Raw genomic sequence first — 16,485 nt, forward strand, 5'->3', positions numbered from 1 at the left:
CTTGAGTCTCTCCATCTTTGTCTGACTCCGTTTAAACATAAAAGGCAGAACAGTTTCTGTCATTTTAGTGTGTGTCTGCATGAGGTAATCGGTGCTGCTAACACACGAGCTCTTGAAACCCCGCCCTCTGCGTCGGGAGCAGCAGCATATTTGCATTTAAAGGGCCAGACACAAAACGGTGCGTTTTTGCTAACCTAAAAACTTTAACATGCTATATAAAAATATCTGTGGGGTATTTTGAGCTAAAACTTCACACACACACACTCTAGGGACATCAGAGTAGAGGTCTTCACGGGTCCAAAAATTCGTGCCCGAACCCGAAAGAGACCCGTAATGTGCTAAACCGAACCGACCCGGACCCGTCTATTATTTCAAAAACTGGACCCGGACCCATGCAGATCCGAGAAATGCCAAACCGGACCCGACCTGGACCCGTCTATTATTTGAAAGCTGGACCCGAAACCGCCGGGAAGACACAGACCCGACTGGACCCGATTGTCACATATTCCACTTTAAACTGCTATTACAAGTCAATAAACCTGTTGCGAAAAATACAACTTTTTGTCTTACCTAATTTAAGGAGCCGTAGTAGCATAGTAGTCTCCTCTCCCTTCCTTGTAACGTTAACATTACCTGACTGGCTGTGATCATGCATTACAATCCTCCGACAAGAAAGTTATTCATGTTATTCCTCTCATTATTACAAGTCCAAGCTTAATCCACTCATTATTTCAGCTTTCAAAACTCCACTTGATGTCACGGTGACGGATGACCAATGCAACTTTGCACATGTAACTTACATTCTGACTCGAGTTTACTCGCATAATAACTTTGACTGTTTGCCCTTTTGAACTATAATAACGATTGCTCGTTCAGTGCCATGGCCATTGCTATCATGTCCGTGCTCTCTGCTCTGCATCGAGTCTGAATCTGACCACTAAAACTTTAAGATTAAACAAGACGGTTAATTTATATTGTAAAATCTAAAGCGCGGTTTGGCGGTCCCTCACTAAAACTCTGGTAACTGGTTGCCATAGAAACATGACACGCGCTTGAGACTGCACATGCACGCTGGCTGGATCAACCTAAAATATGCTTTTTAAAGCAATTTATTTTGAGTGTCCTAATTTTACAAGTTGCAAGTTACAAAAAAAACACAAGCAGTGTCTAATCACGGCCGGGTTTTCTCAGAGTCTGATCTAATGACTCCGATCGCACGGCTATTACACAGAATGTTAAACAGACCCGGGACCCGAAGTAATAAATTCGGACCCGACCCGGACCCGGCTGATCATTTAAAATATAGACCCGAACCCGTACGGGTCCCGGGTCGGGTCCCGGGTCGACGGGTCTCGGGTTCACTGTGAAGACCTCAACATCAGAGATTTACTTTACATCTTGTGAAAAGGGCATTATACCACCCCTTTAAGTACAAGATGGGAAATAACAGATTGAAGCTCAGAAGTCTTGGATGTCCTGAAGTTACCTGCAATTAATTTAAGAACAAGCGCCCTGATGACAGGACACCTGCAAATAATGTAAAGAAAGCTCGGAAAGGAGAAGTGGTGTTTCTTCCATGCTATCCCGCAGGAGACACTAAGGAGCAGCGAGAGGTAGAACGAAACCAACTAATTGAAGAATCAAAGAAGAGAGACAGCATAGCTATCAATGACTTGATGTGCAGAACTTTTGCACATAGAAGACACAATGTCATCAGCCTGAAGATGAGCATCAAAGACATAAAGGACAGATGGTCTGCCTTGTTTGATGTCTCGCAAGTATGGAATGATTTTAGCAATTAAAACCCTCAGTTTATATGTTTGTCAGTATTACATTCAATTGAAAGTTGTATGCAACAATCTTCAGTCCTGCTCATCTCAAAGACTTCAGTGTTGTTTTATAATTTTGATTATATCTACTCAATTTTATTTGTCATATAAAATAATTAAGTAGTTAAAATGTACAAAATTTTTGGAGTGTGAAATGTTTCACCAAAAAAGCCGTTTTCCATAGCTTTACATGCCCATTTTTTCCAGTTCTGAGGAGTGAACGACTGGGCTTAAACTTTGACAGAAGGTTTTTGAAATCACGCTGACTCTCTCTCAAGAAGTGAATCACACTTGCTCTGTTACAAGGCATGTGTTTGAGTGTTTCCTACTGATGTCACTGTTATATCAGCATCATGGTATAACAAAGCCGGATTGGGGTGGTTTGGTTTTGTCAACTCGAAACTAATCCTGGAATCCTGGAAGTCACAAACATAATGAAATGTTATCTTATATTAAGTAGATGAGTAAACTACATTTAATAAATGTGACGTCATTGATATGGCAATTGAATACAACAGAATCAAAACATTAATGCCATGATTTTAAAATTCATAAATAGGAGTACTTACAAATCTGCATGCGAGTAATGTAAATAATTTACGTTTTAGTGCTGTCAGTATGTAAATATTTTACGTTTTAGTGCTGTCAATATTGTACGTTTCTGTGTGTATGAAAAAGTAAGTAAATGTATTTCAGTCATGACAACTCAGGATAATTTGTAAGACATTTTATTAATGAAAATTAATGTACACAGGTTTGATATTGGCGGACTAGATCTGCAATGCTGCTGCTGCAGAGCAAGGATGACTTGCTTCTGCTAAATGCTCAGAACATAAATTATAGGAAACGTTTTGCTGCTGCTAGAGAGTGGGAAAACCCCCCAGAGTAGATCTAGGCAGGTGGTGCTGGGGAGGTGGAGGGCTAGAAAAAGAAGTCGCATAGTGCGCAGCGATAGTGCATTCGTTTGATGCTCCGAGGTTATATAGGGACATGTTAATGGATACGTGAAATCAATTGGCTGGGAACATTACGTTTGGTGAGTTTCATGGCTGAACTATTCATGTGTGGTAGAACCAAACTTTACGTAAAAATAAACACGATTCTCATGAGATCACGTTGGACCACTAGACCCAAAAAGAAAAAAAATGTACTCTCATAAGTCCACAGAATGTTACGCCATTTCTCTTTGGGCCAATTGATGAGTTCCTTGGCAAATTTTAACCGATTCTGCACATGCCGTTTTTTTTTTTAAATGGTTCTTTACGTGGTTAGCTTGCTGTTAGCTTAGCTTCGATCAAACGTCTTCTGACTGTATTTACAGCTAATTTCAGATCATCTTTGATCTTTCTGGAGGTGATGATTGGCTGAATCTTTGCCATTCTGACTAGGGATGGGCATTTTTCAAAAATATTGCATTCGAATATTCGGGCTCATAAAATTCGAATATTCGTTTATTTAAATGACGTTCGACGAAAAAGCCTTTATTTTTTAAGCTAAGTTAGTTTTTTAGTTTGTCACCATTTCTGAAGAAGCTTACGATTAGGCAATATACACAATAAGCTTACAATATATGTTAAAGTTTTCTTTTAATTGAAAACATTAAACAGTAGGCCTATGTGTAAACAAAAAAATATAAAGAACAAAAGGACTTAAGCTCAAGCAGCGCGAACAGAAAAAAAAACGGCTAATAAAGCAGAGTAACAGATTGCGGCATTATCGTACAGAACGTACACATACACTCGAGTCAGCATATGATTATCGTGTTTATATTGTTTCACGTTTATGTTGAGAAAAACAATAATATCCACATGCAGGCGCGCTGCCAGCAATTTATGCTCGAGTGAGAAAACGCGCTGCGCTGACAGACGTTACCATCCTATTGAAGTATTAATATCTGTTTTGTACACTGATAACGTTTCGGTTACTAACGTAACCTCTGTTCTCTCTAGAAGAGGGAACGAGTATTGCGTAGTTACTACGCTACGGGAAAGCCTTTCTTTCTCAAGATACTGAAGCCAAAAATTATCCTTAATTTTTATAATCTTGTCAACGCAGTGCGGCAGCCTGCAGACCTAGGGCAGGCTTACTAGCGTGCCCATTGGCTGCCCTGCGGCAACTGCAGCAGCCTACCGCTGAGCCCTTGGCGTGACGTCACGACCAATGAGCGCGCTTGGCGCGCTTAATGCGTCACAGCCCGCGAAAAGGGGTGTGGCTTAGCGTATAAAAGCGGGGCTCGGAGGCTGCTTCTCTGGTTTCTGTCGCATGAAGCGAATGAGCTCGTGGCGCGAGCACGGCGGGCTACGCAATACTCGTTCCCTCTTCTAGAGAGAACAGAGGTTACGTTAGTAACCGAAACGTTCTCTTACGAGAGGTTCTCTCGTATTGCGTAGTTACTACGCTACGGGAACACCCTTGTCAACGCCGTGCGCGCCCAGCATCCACTGAATGAGTCCCAGGGAGAGCCCGGGGAACGTGATAGCAGAGAGCCGGGCGGCCCACAGAGGGCTAGCGCCGTACATAAGCACACACTAGGGGGTTAGGAGCGGCACGGCCGGTCCGAACTGACAATTCCCTGTATAGTGCAGCTCAACCAGTAGAGCTAAATCACACAACGTAGCCCGCGCACAGATAGTGGGCTGGCATACGCGAGACTTAGACTGATAACACTTTCGCCTGCAAGGCGGGAACATCCAGGTTGTAAAACCTAACAAATGTGGAGGGGGAGGCCCAGCCTGCCGCTGCACAAATGTCATGAATGGGAATCCCGCTGGAACACGCCCACGACGAGGCCATGCCTCTGGTGGAGTGAGCTTGAATGCCCAATGGGCACTGCAGGTCTTTAGACGCATAAGCAGCAGCAATAGCGTCCACTATCCATCTGGACAGGCTGTGTTTCGAGGCGGCGAGACCCTTGGTGCGCCCGCCAAACGAAACAAAGAGCTGTTCCACCACTCGTTTGACTGAAGACAGTGCTATCAGAAAAACGGTTTTGAGCGTGAGGTATTTCATATCCACAGTTTCCAAGGGTTCGAAGGGATGCGCTTTCAGGGCCTCCAAGACCAGTGAAAGATCCCACATAGGAACCGAGGGGGGTCGCGGGGGGTTCATCCTCCTGGCTCCTCTAAGGAAGCGGATGACGAACTCGTTCCTTCCTAATGCGCGGCCCAGCTCTGAACAGAGAGCGCTGAAATGGCCGTGACATAGACTTTGAGCGTGGAGGGGGACCTGCCCGCGTCCAGTAACTCTTGAAGGAAACACAGTACTCGCGATACCCCACATGTCTGTGGATCGAGCCCCTTAGCAGTGCACCATCTGTTAAACACTGACCATTTCGACATGTAGAGCCGCCTCGTAGAGGCGTATGATCGTGGTGTATGATCGTGTTCATGACCCCGTCTGGCAGATCAGCGTGTAATCGTTGAGGCTCCACGCATGCAGAGACAGCGCTCTGGATGGGGATGCCATATCGAGCCGCGGGCTTGAGAGAGAAGGTCTCTCTTCACCGGTATCGGCCAGGGGGCTGAGTCTGCCAGCTGTATTAGATCCGGGAACCAAGCTTGGTTCTCCCAGTATGGGGCTAAGAGGAGCACTGTGTGGCGCGCTTCCCTGATTCTCTTGATGACCTGAGGCAGCAGAGAGACCGGGGGAAAAGCATACAGCGGGCCGCTGGGCCAGGTCTGGGCCAGCGCGTCCTCGTTCTTCGAGAAGAACTCTGGGCAATGAGCGTTGTCTTTTGACGCAAAAAGGTCGACTTTCGCTTTGCCGAAACGGCGCCACAGTGACTGGACTGTTTGGGGGTGTAGAGACCACTCCCCAGGGGGAACGTTGTCCCTGGACAGTCTGTCGGGGCCCTCGTTCAGGTGGCCAGGCACATGCGCGGCTCTCAGCGAGCGCAGAGAGTGCTGAGCCCACACGAGGAGGCGTTCTGCCAGGGTGCAGAGCGTCTTTGATCTGACACCGCCCTGGCGATTCACATAGGCCACTACCGATGTATTGTCCGTGCGGACTAGAACATGGTGACCGTGGAGGAATGGGAGGAAGTGTTTGAGCGCTTTCTCGACCGCGAGCATCTCTAGACAGTTTATGTGTAGGAGATTCTCCTGGTCTGACCAGCGGCCATAGACCGGTCTGCCTTCGAAGAGCGCTCCCCAACCTAGGTTGGAAGCGTCTGTCGAGACAACTTTCCGGTGTGAAATCACTCCCATAGTCACTCCTGTGTGATACCATTCGGCTGCCAGCCAGGGCTGCAGGGCTGAAATGCAGCTCTGATTCACTTTGACTCGCAAGCCGCCGGCCGCCCAGGCTCGGTGGGGCACGCGCGCTTTCAGCCAGCGTTGAAGCGGGCGCATGCGCAGTAAGCCCAGCTGGAGCGCTGCTGCAGCTGAGGCAATATGCCCCAGGATACGCTGGAATGTCCTCAGCGGAACCCGGCTGCCTATTTGGAGGGATGCGGCGAGGAGGCGGATGCGGCGCGCGCGCTGCTCCGACAGTCTGGCCGTCATAGCCACCGAGTCCAGTTCTATTCCAAGAAGGAAATTGACTGACGGGGCGATAGCGAGCTCTTGGTCCAGTGACCGAGAGACCCAGATCCTCCAGATGGCTGAGAAGCGCTGTTCTGTGAGACACAAGTTCCGTCTCTGACAGCGCTAGAATAAGCCAATCGTCCAGATAATTCAGTATTCGCATTCCCTGTTTTCTCAGGGGAGCGAGAGCCGTGTCCATGCATTTCGTAATGTACGGGGTGCCAAAGACAGGCCGAAGGGCAGGATTGTGTACTGATATACTCGACCGTTGAAGGCGAATCTCAAGAATGGCCTGTGACGGGGAGTTATCTGGATCTGAAAATATGCGTCTTTTAGATCGAGAGAGATAAACCAGTCTCCTGGGCGAATCTGCGCGAGGATTTTTCTGGTTGTGATCATTTTGAACGGCCGTCTCATGAGGGCTTTGTTCAGATGTCTCAGATCTAAAATAGGTCTTAACGCTCCGTCCTTCTTGGGTACGAGGAAGTAGCGGCTGTAAAAGCTCGACTCGCTCAGAGAAGGATGAACCTGTTCTATAGCCCTTTTGCGCAGCAGCTTCGCTATTTCAGCTTGAAGCAGGTGCGCAGCTTCTGAACTCACTTTCGTCTCCGTCTGTGCTAGAAAGCGCGGAGGGCGACGAGCGAATTGAAGCGAATAGCCGTGTTTTATAGTACTCAGCACCCATTCTGACGCGCCCTGAATAGCTTCCCATGCTTCCGCATGCATAGCTAGGGGTCGAATGGTCTCTGGGTTCAGATCGCCGCGCTGCGCGGGATTGGGGAACCTGTATCAGAGAGGATGGAGCGGCGTGCGCGCCGCTGGTGCTCGAACACGGGGGCTGGTAAACAGTATTGGCCGGCTGTACAGCGTTCGGTAGCTCGGTCCCAGAGGATGGAGCGCGATTTGCTGACAAACACCCCTGGCGCGAAAGCGGCGTGGGGATTGTAATGTCTAAAAGTGAGTGCGCATGCACGTGAGCGGGCGCAGAGTTTACACTTATGACACGGCCAGTGTTTGGGAGCTTAGAGGGTGTGCGACCCGAGGTAACTGAATGGCAGAGCGAGCAGCGGGTAGGTGTGAGCACAAAGTTGTGGGCACATTTACTACACTTAGTACTCGAGCGGCTTGTGTCCGCTTTATGAGAGAGCGCTCTATGCGCGTTACCATGGGGACCATGTTTGTGTGAAGCAGTGAGCACATGGGAGTGGGCACATTTTCTACACTTATGACACCTTCGGCCAGAGCCGGAATGTTTGTGAGCTTTAGAGGATCTGCAACCCGGGGTAACTGTGTGATAGAGCGGGCAGCAGCTAGGTGTGAGCACAGAGTTGTGGGCACATTTACTACACTTAGTACTCAAGCGGCATGTGTCCGCTTTATGAGAGTGCGCTCTGTGAGCGTTACCGGGGAGACCGTGTTTTGTGTGTAGCAGTGAGCACATGGGAGTGGGCACATTTTCTACACTTGTAACACCATCGGCGTTATAGAGCAAATGCTTTGATGGCTCATATGTTTAGACGCTCATAAATACTCAAGCACCATCCTGTGAGATGCGGGTTCGCTTTCTGTATGTAAGAAAGCTGGCCGCGAGCTCGGAGAAGCCAGCAGAAAAAAATATTTTTCTGCCGCCAGAGCCGGATTTGAACACGGTTCTCCAGTGCAGAAGCGTAATATTCTGCCACTGAGCCACAGGGGCACACATGAGCTTCCAGTTGGTGCGAGCATATGACCGAGCGTCGTGTTTCGGCGTTTGTTTGCAGGCGCGCGTGTATTAAAACAGGCCCGTTTACTGCAGCATTAGTATTTCCAGCCGCCTGAACTTAGAGGGGACTGAGAAATATTTATCCCGTGAGATGCGGGTTTGCTTTCTGTATGTAAGAAAGCTGGCCGCGAGCTCGGAGAAGCAAGCAGAAAAAAAGTTTTTCTGCTGCCAGAGCCGGATTCGAACACGGGTCTCTGGTGCGGAAGCCTAATGTTCTGCCACTGAGCCACAGGGGCACACATGAGCTTCCGGTCAGTGCGAGCATATGACCGAGCGTCGTGTTTCGTTTCGGCGTTTGTTTGCAGGCGCGCGTGTATTAAGACAGGCCCGTTTACTGCAGTATTAGTATTTCCAGCCGCCTGAACTCAGAGGGGACTGAGAAATATGTATCCCGTGAGATGCGGGTTTGCTTTCTGTATGTAAGAAAGCTGGCCGCGAACTCGGAGAAGCAAGCAGAAAAAAGTTTTTCTGCTGCCAGAGCCGGATTCGAACACGGATCTCTGGTGCGGAAGCCTAATGTTCTGCCACTGAGCCACAGGGGCACACATGAGCTTCCAGTCAGTGCGAGCATATGACCGAGCGTTTGTTTGCAGGCGCGCGTGTATTAACACAGGCTCGTTTACTGCAGTATTAGTATTTCCAGCCGCCTGAACTTAGAGGGGACTGAGAAATATGCGAGGATTGGAGGAAGTCCGGCCTAAGCGGGACGAAATCACTCTCTCTTCCTCCTTTCGCCGGTGCTCGTGACGTCCGCTCTGATATCCCTTGAGAACGGCGCAGTTGCGCGGCTCGAACAAAGGGAGAGAGAGCGGGAAGATGTCATTATGTGCTGTGACATCGTTTGTTTGCAGGCGTGCGTGTATAACAACAGGCTCGTTTACTGCAATATAGATATTTCTAGTCGCCTGAGCTAGGAGGGGACTGAGAAATGTGTGAGAAACGGAGGTGGCCGGAGAGTGACGCGCGCGACCGAGGCGCGGGGTAGCTTTCTTATAACGTAAAGGAAGCCAGCCCGTGACGTCTACTTCTGACATCCCTTGTGAGCGGCGCCTTGCGCGGCTCGAACAGAGGGGGAGAGGGCGTGCGTCATCCGGGGGGGGGGGGTAGCTTCCTTGTAACGTAAAGGAAGCTATAGCCCGTGACCGTCCGTTCTGACATCCCTTGTGAGCGGCGCCGTTTGCGCGGCTTGACAGAGGGGAGTAACCAGCTGGTCTGCTTCACCCCCTGATGCGACGGCAGTGCGGGCAGAGGCCGGCCGCTGCGCGTCGGTGAAGGGCGGGGGAGAAGGAGAGAGCGAGGCTCGCGGGAGGGGCTCCGGCGAGCGCTCAGCTATAACCACCGGCTCGGAAGGCCTTTGAGACCGGCGTTTTTTCTTACGCGGCCCGGAAGAGGCAGCCGGAGAAGGTGGAGGATCGTGAAACATGGCGAGTTGAGCCCGCAGGGTCGACATCGGCAAGTCCTCACACTGTTCGCAGCCGCCCGTGAAGGGCGCGGGCTGCGTGGTCGAAACCCAGGCAGAGAGCGCAGATCACGTGGCGGTCTCCGTCGCTGAGCACGGCTCTGCACGAGCCACAGGATGAGCGAGGCATTTGCAACAACGCCTCGCGCTCTTTTAGATGCAAAGTGTGTCGCGGGGCGAACACACAAACACATACAACACAGAGCAGTAAAAGGATATATTCGCCGGATAGCGAAGCAGGCAGGGAAAGCTGAAGGCGGCGAAGGCGGCCGGCGTCCTCAGGCTGAGATCCTCGGCGTGCTGGTCGCTTGTTTCGACGGCGGCTTCCTCAGAGAGCAGCGATGCGTAGAGCTTCGCTGAAAAGACAGAAATCAGAGAAGCAGCCTCCGAGCCCCGCTTTTATACGCTAAGCCACACCCCTTTTCGCGGGCTGTGACGCATTAAGCGCGCCAAGCGCGCTCATTGGTCGTGACGTCACGCCAAGGGCTCAGCGGTAGGCTGCTGCAGTTGCCGCAGGGCAGCCAATGGGCACGCTAGTAAGCCTGCCCTAGGTCTGCAGGCTGCCGCACTGCGTTGACAAGATTATAAAAATTAAGGATAATTTTTGGCTTCAGTATCTCGAGAAAGAAAGGCTTTCCCGTAGCGTAGTAACTACGCAATACGAGAGAACCTCTCGTAAGAGAACCACCAATCACAGCAGTGATGAGAGTCACATGATCAATCAAAGCTCAACACAAGCAGTTCTTCCACAAGAAAGTTAATACTAATATATATAGAAGCTGCACAGTGTCATTCACACAAACATTAAACACCATCATGGTAACACATGAAATTTTAAAAATGCAATAAACATTAATTTAACAACATTAAATGTAACATAAACCCCTAATGTACATAACTGATTAGAAAAAACGAAGAAAACTATGAAGAAACAAACATAGTTATTTCAACAAAAATACATCAAATGTGAAGTGTCACAGGGAATTGTGGGAATGTCAATTTACGGTTTTTCACTGTAAATTATACAATGAGTTGTTTTTTCACTTTCAAAAACTGTAAATTTAACGGTATGTTACAGTAAAATTACATTAAATGTACCGTTAGATCTATCACAGTTATTTACCGTATATAGTACGGAAACTTTCTGTTAACCAATTAACAGTTTTTCACTGTAGCATTTTTACAGTCTTTTACCGTTAAAATTACGATCATTTTTTACAGTGTAAGTTTCTTACAGCACTTTGCGTTTTCTTTTCTTAAACCTCTCCCTCAACGAAACTTAAAGGAAGAATATGTCTCAAAATTATTTTGCTATTAGATAAGTTATCATCTCGGATCACTCGCACTACAGCTGCGCTTACCCGCAGTCGTGATGCAGTGATGGACAGCTGTCTTTCCTCAGTCGACTGCTGTTTGGATTTCATGTGATTTCTCATTGTGGTGATGATATTATAACTCCAGATTAATTAATTAATTTGATCAAAAGTAATTCAATTTTGTAAGATCATTTAATAACCTCATTTTCGACTAGTAATTCCAAACTTCGCGAGGCAGACGACGACATTATGATAAAATGCAAACAACTTGTTAAACGCGCCACAGTGCCACCCAGTGCATTTAATTATAACTGCGAGTTAGTGCTTGGGATTTATCAGGGATTCACTGCATTTACGACCCGCAAAGTATTTACGGCTTCATAAATTCGATAAAATTCGAATAGTATTTTATTTTTCGAATAATAATTACGAAAATTCGAATATTCGTGCACATCCCTAATTCTGACTAGGCTATTCTTCAATCCGTTTTATCAGTAGTTGCTCATTTTCTTTCAAGTGTTTTAGGTTTTTGTTACCATTTTAAAGCATTTGAGATCATTTTAGCTGAGCATACTTTGCGCTTTATACACTTTCCCCTCTCCAATCAACTTTTTAATCAAATTACGTTGTTCCTCTGAACAATGTATGGAATGGCTCATTTTACTTTGCAATTCAGAAGGAAATATAATTTTCATAACAATGTGTGAAACACTTGCTTCCCTTCTTCCTTTAATAACGGACAAATAATACCTGTTTTTCCACAGAATGAGTGTATTATCTAATTAAACTTCACACTGCCATTATTTTGAATACGCCCTTTCAATGAATGAGTCAAATACTCAGAAAACAACAGACCCAACTGTCAAGATATGCATGCTGCTTGTTCTACTACTACAAGTAAATTATTTGCAATGCAGAATATCTAGCCTGGGTGCCAGCCCGAACCCCGCCCACAACATTTGTTGGTCGGGAAGTTCGGTCTGGACTCGATCCATTGAGGAGTAATTATGCCCGGCTCCCAAAAGGCCGAGCCAATCAAATTGCCAGGGCGGGCTTTAATCGATGATGGACAGATGATCTGCGGTTACGTAATCACCCACGTCACCAAAGAGCGCTTGATTTGAATTAGTTTACAACAAAGACGACTGCAGCTGGAGAATTGAGATTTCACGAGTTCACACTTACAAATAAGTCAGATAGAATAAATGCGTATATGAGATTTCACGAGTTCACACTTACAAATAAGTCAGATAGAATAAATGCGTATATGAGATTTCACGCGTTCACACTTACAAATAAGTCAGACAGAATAAATGCGTATATGAGATTTCACGAGTTCACACTTACAAATAAGTCAGATAGAATAAATGCGTATAAGAGATTTCCCGAGTTCACACTTACAAATAAGTCAGACAGAATAAATGCGTATATGAGATTTCACGAGTTCACACAAATAAGTCAGATAGAATAAATGCGTATATGACGTGCTATCCGAGGAGAGGGCTGTGGGCTCGGTAGCCATACAATTCCTGGTTGTGAGAGAACAAGACAAGAGTGAGGATTCGGGGTGGTGGAGGGATGCTGAAAAACTGTCAAGGACTGTTAGGTAAGTTGACAGAGTGAATATGCTTCCTCATGCTCAGGGTTCTCAAGTTTTATCAAAAGCTTGGAGTGAGATCACATGCGGTTGGGGGAGGAGCCATAATGGAGCCACGCCCCCACCTGTCCCAACCCCCCAATTTTACCCAAATTAACCAGCACAAATTGAAATAACAATTGGTAAATCTGATAAATGACAGAGCAATTCATCACATCAAATATACTCTTTAATGTTATATTTCAAAATTACAAATAAGTTATACAAAAATTACAAAAATATAACAAATTTCTCCAGTTTTTGAAAAACAAATCTTTTTGCATTTTGAATGTGTCTAGTCGAAATATAATGATTTATTGTGTAGTGGGACATTCTGAACAAATGACATATTAGAGTATTATTAAGGTGTGTGTGTGTGTGTGTGTGTGTGTACACAAGAGTACACACTCCAGCTTATGAAATGTGTTTTGTGTTGTAAGTGTTTGAAAAATACAAATACAAATGCAATGGCAATGATTAATGTATGTTTTGACAGGATATAAAATATTACCCAGAGCACTCTGCTTTAATACATGTAGCCTTAATGTAACTAGAAAGATTAATACAGAATAATATATAATTTAAAATAAAATAAATACATTTAAATTTATTTAAAATAAAATGAAGAAATACATCTTCATTCCTTCCCATACCCACTAACATTTCCCTTAGTTTCAGATAACGTAAGCTAGCCAAACTGAGCCAAAGCTTCTGGCCTGGTTGCAAAGTAGTTGTAGAGTTTTTGACTGCATCAATAATAATGTATACGATGGGCTATATATTAAATGTTCTAGCCTAAAAATGTTAGACGAGCTTTCTTCCAACTTACCTTCTCCGTCATTCACGTGTGTTCGCGCGATGTTGTTGGTTACCTAGTAACGAACGTACGGCGGCCGAGAATGTTCCGTCAACTTCCGTGTGTTCGCGCATCTGTGTTGCCTATTAACGAACGCAATCTGGCCGAGATACGTGCTGGCGGCAGAAAACTTCACTTTGTGTGCCCGCGCCTCGTATACAACGTTAGCTTGCAGGACAACTTGGTTGACATTGCCTTTTTAGCGTGAGAAATACACGGTGTGGCGTGTGAGCGTGTGAACTGGCTAAATTGCGTGTGTCTCACGGCCAATGCGTGAGACTTGAGAACCCTGCTCATGCTGATATAGGGTAACGTTAGACATGGTATTGTTTGATGACAAGTTGATATTGGATTGATTATTTGTACGTGCTCCTCCCGAACTTTGTTTATGAAACATCATGTGTAGATTCCGCCATCGCGTCTGTTATAGAAGATATCCACAGCGCATTCATTTTAAAAGAGGAGCAGAGAGCCGCGACATTTTGTTGGTTGAAAATATGAATGAAGAACATGCGTCATTTACTCCGTTGCTCTGATTGGTTGTAGGTCTATCCAATTGAGTGCAGAGGTTTTTTTTTTCTGGTTCGGTTGAGACACGCCCCATAATCAAATCTCTATGGAGCAGTATCAGACTCACATTCTGACTAGAATATGAGTATGACGAAGTCAGGCTACAGAATATCCCTACCAACACCAATAACAGTAGTTCATCAGTTTACTGATTTTATACTGCTATTTTTTGAATAACTATATATAATAGATGCCCCTTTTTACATTTGAGCCACTGCCTCTGAGGAACTCTCTGAATGTCCCTGATGGTGGGCATAGAAAGATAGATTAACCCCTTGTTACTTTGTTAAAAGCCCATTGTCCTCTGCATTTGAGTCCTGACAATATGCTTTATTTGTATATTGTCATCTGGTTCATGATTTATAATTACAGATTATAATTTTTATTCTATTTTAAACAACAGTTAGTTCTGGTTCTCAAATCTAATTGAGAGCCTTTTCCATCCATGTGATATTCTTCTAATTTCACACAAAAACATTTCACAATTTGTAACACTCTGATCTATACTGGCAGCATTTCTCACAGCCAGCATCAATAGCGGAGGAGACCAAGGAAACAGGAAACTGACTGTAAACAAGCTTTACCCATATGAAAAAAACCTGCATGCTTCATATACAGCAACCATATATCTTCCTTACTTAAATCGGCCAGAATTACCTTCTGTGTTTCATGTAAGGCCAATACATGTCCTATACAAAATCAGACCGATTATGGCCCATTTCATACTAAATAGCACACATACAACTTGTAGGGGATTTTTTGTGTTATATATGAATACTGTAAAAAGTCTTAGGCCTATATGAGTTTTACAAGACAAAAGTATGCAAATGTATATGGTATTAGTAGAAAATAACTGATATTCATATATAAATCATTTAAAGTTCTTATATTGAATCATATGCTAGTCAAATTAAAGTCATATCAAATTTATACACATTTTGTGTCATTTGTTTATGTTTCATACAGATATCATGTTTTGATGACCAACATCTGATTCACTTATATGCAGTTGGCAAATTTTTAAATTGTACAGTGCAGAAGCCGGTTCGAGGATTACTGTCAGAATATCACTGACCTTTATGAGGACTGTTCTACAGGATTTGAAAGAGCAGTTGAAAAGCAATGACATTGTAAGACTGTGTATATAAATACATTAATTGTGAACTGTCTGGGCCTGTTGTTTGTGAACAAATCATAACATATTATTGCAAATGAACAAAGTTGAGTCAAATATGTTTCTAGAACAGTGATTAAAATGTAGAAAATTGGCTGGAATATGTTTTTGTGTGACATGAACTCTGGTGGTGATGCACTCTAAAAACTTTTAAAGGGGGGGTGAAATGCTCATTTTCACTCAATCTCCTGTTAATCTTGAGTACCTATAGAGTAATATTGCATCCTTCATATCTCCAAAAAGTCTTTTGTTTTATTATATTTATTAAAGAAAGATAGGGTGTACCGAGTCTTTCCGGAAAAAAACGAGCGGCTGGGGGCGGGCCGTGTGGGCTAACGCGCCGAGCTGTGCTAACGCGCCGAGCTAGTGACAACACACAGACACATTATTTGTTCAACAGTTACTCACCGTCCGGTTCCAACGTACGACTGCAAACCTTTATCATTGCGACTGCTCGATCCTTAAGCATTAGACGATCTGCAAATCCGTCGATCTGGGCTTTGTTTATAAAACAATCATCGTCGAAATGCAGGGAACAAACAGTCTACACAACTCCGTTTATGCTCAGGAAAACAAACTCCATCCACGGGTTCCTTAACGCTGGGTTCTTTGGGAATCTGTGCAGGGTTGTCTTGCCCTGGCAACCAAAAACACACTTCTTTGGTGACATTGACTTCCCAAAAGCCGTGCAGGGCGCTTTGATGGCGAACTGCTTTCACTCTCTTGCTCTGGTCTAAGAGTGCGCGCGCGGCCGCGATCTTACCGGAGAAGTGCCCTTAGGACCCATATAAGGAAATTCCGTTACATCTGACGTCACACATACCCATACTCGAAAAAAACTTTCCGAAACTTGTGACAAACCGGAAGGAGTATTTTTGGAACAAAAATACTCCTTCAAACGTACAACTTAGTTTTTGAAACTTTGTCCATGTTTAGCATGGGAATCCAACTCTTTACCAGTGTAAAAAACTCAGTATGCATGAAATAGCATTTCACCCCCCCTTTAATATGATTTACTCAATTTTTTTGGTGAAACATTTTTACACTTAGAATATTGATTACATTTTTAAGCAGTGAAATCAATTACATAAACTGTATTAACTGAGTAAATGTAAGTAAAACAAATTAAATAGATCTGAGTTTGCATCTGGTACATTAACAAATAAACTTGAGTAGAAATAATTGGGGGGGGGGGGGGGGGCGCATTTAAAAACAAATATTTTTGAGTAACATTAACTGTGTTTATATGCGAGTAATATTAACTTCTTTATTTCCTCTAAACCTGTAAAAATATTACATACAACCACCGGTATAACTACATGACGTTGGCCTTTATTGTCGATGAGTATCGTTAGCCTAC

This window comes from Squalius cephalus (assembly GCF_949319135.1).
Source record: "Squalius cephalus genome assembly, chromosome: 11".
Taxonomy (NCBI): Eukaryota; Metazoa; Chordata; class Actinopteri; order Cypriniformes; family Leuciscidae; genus Squalius; species Squalius cephalus.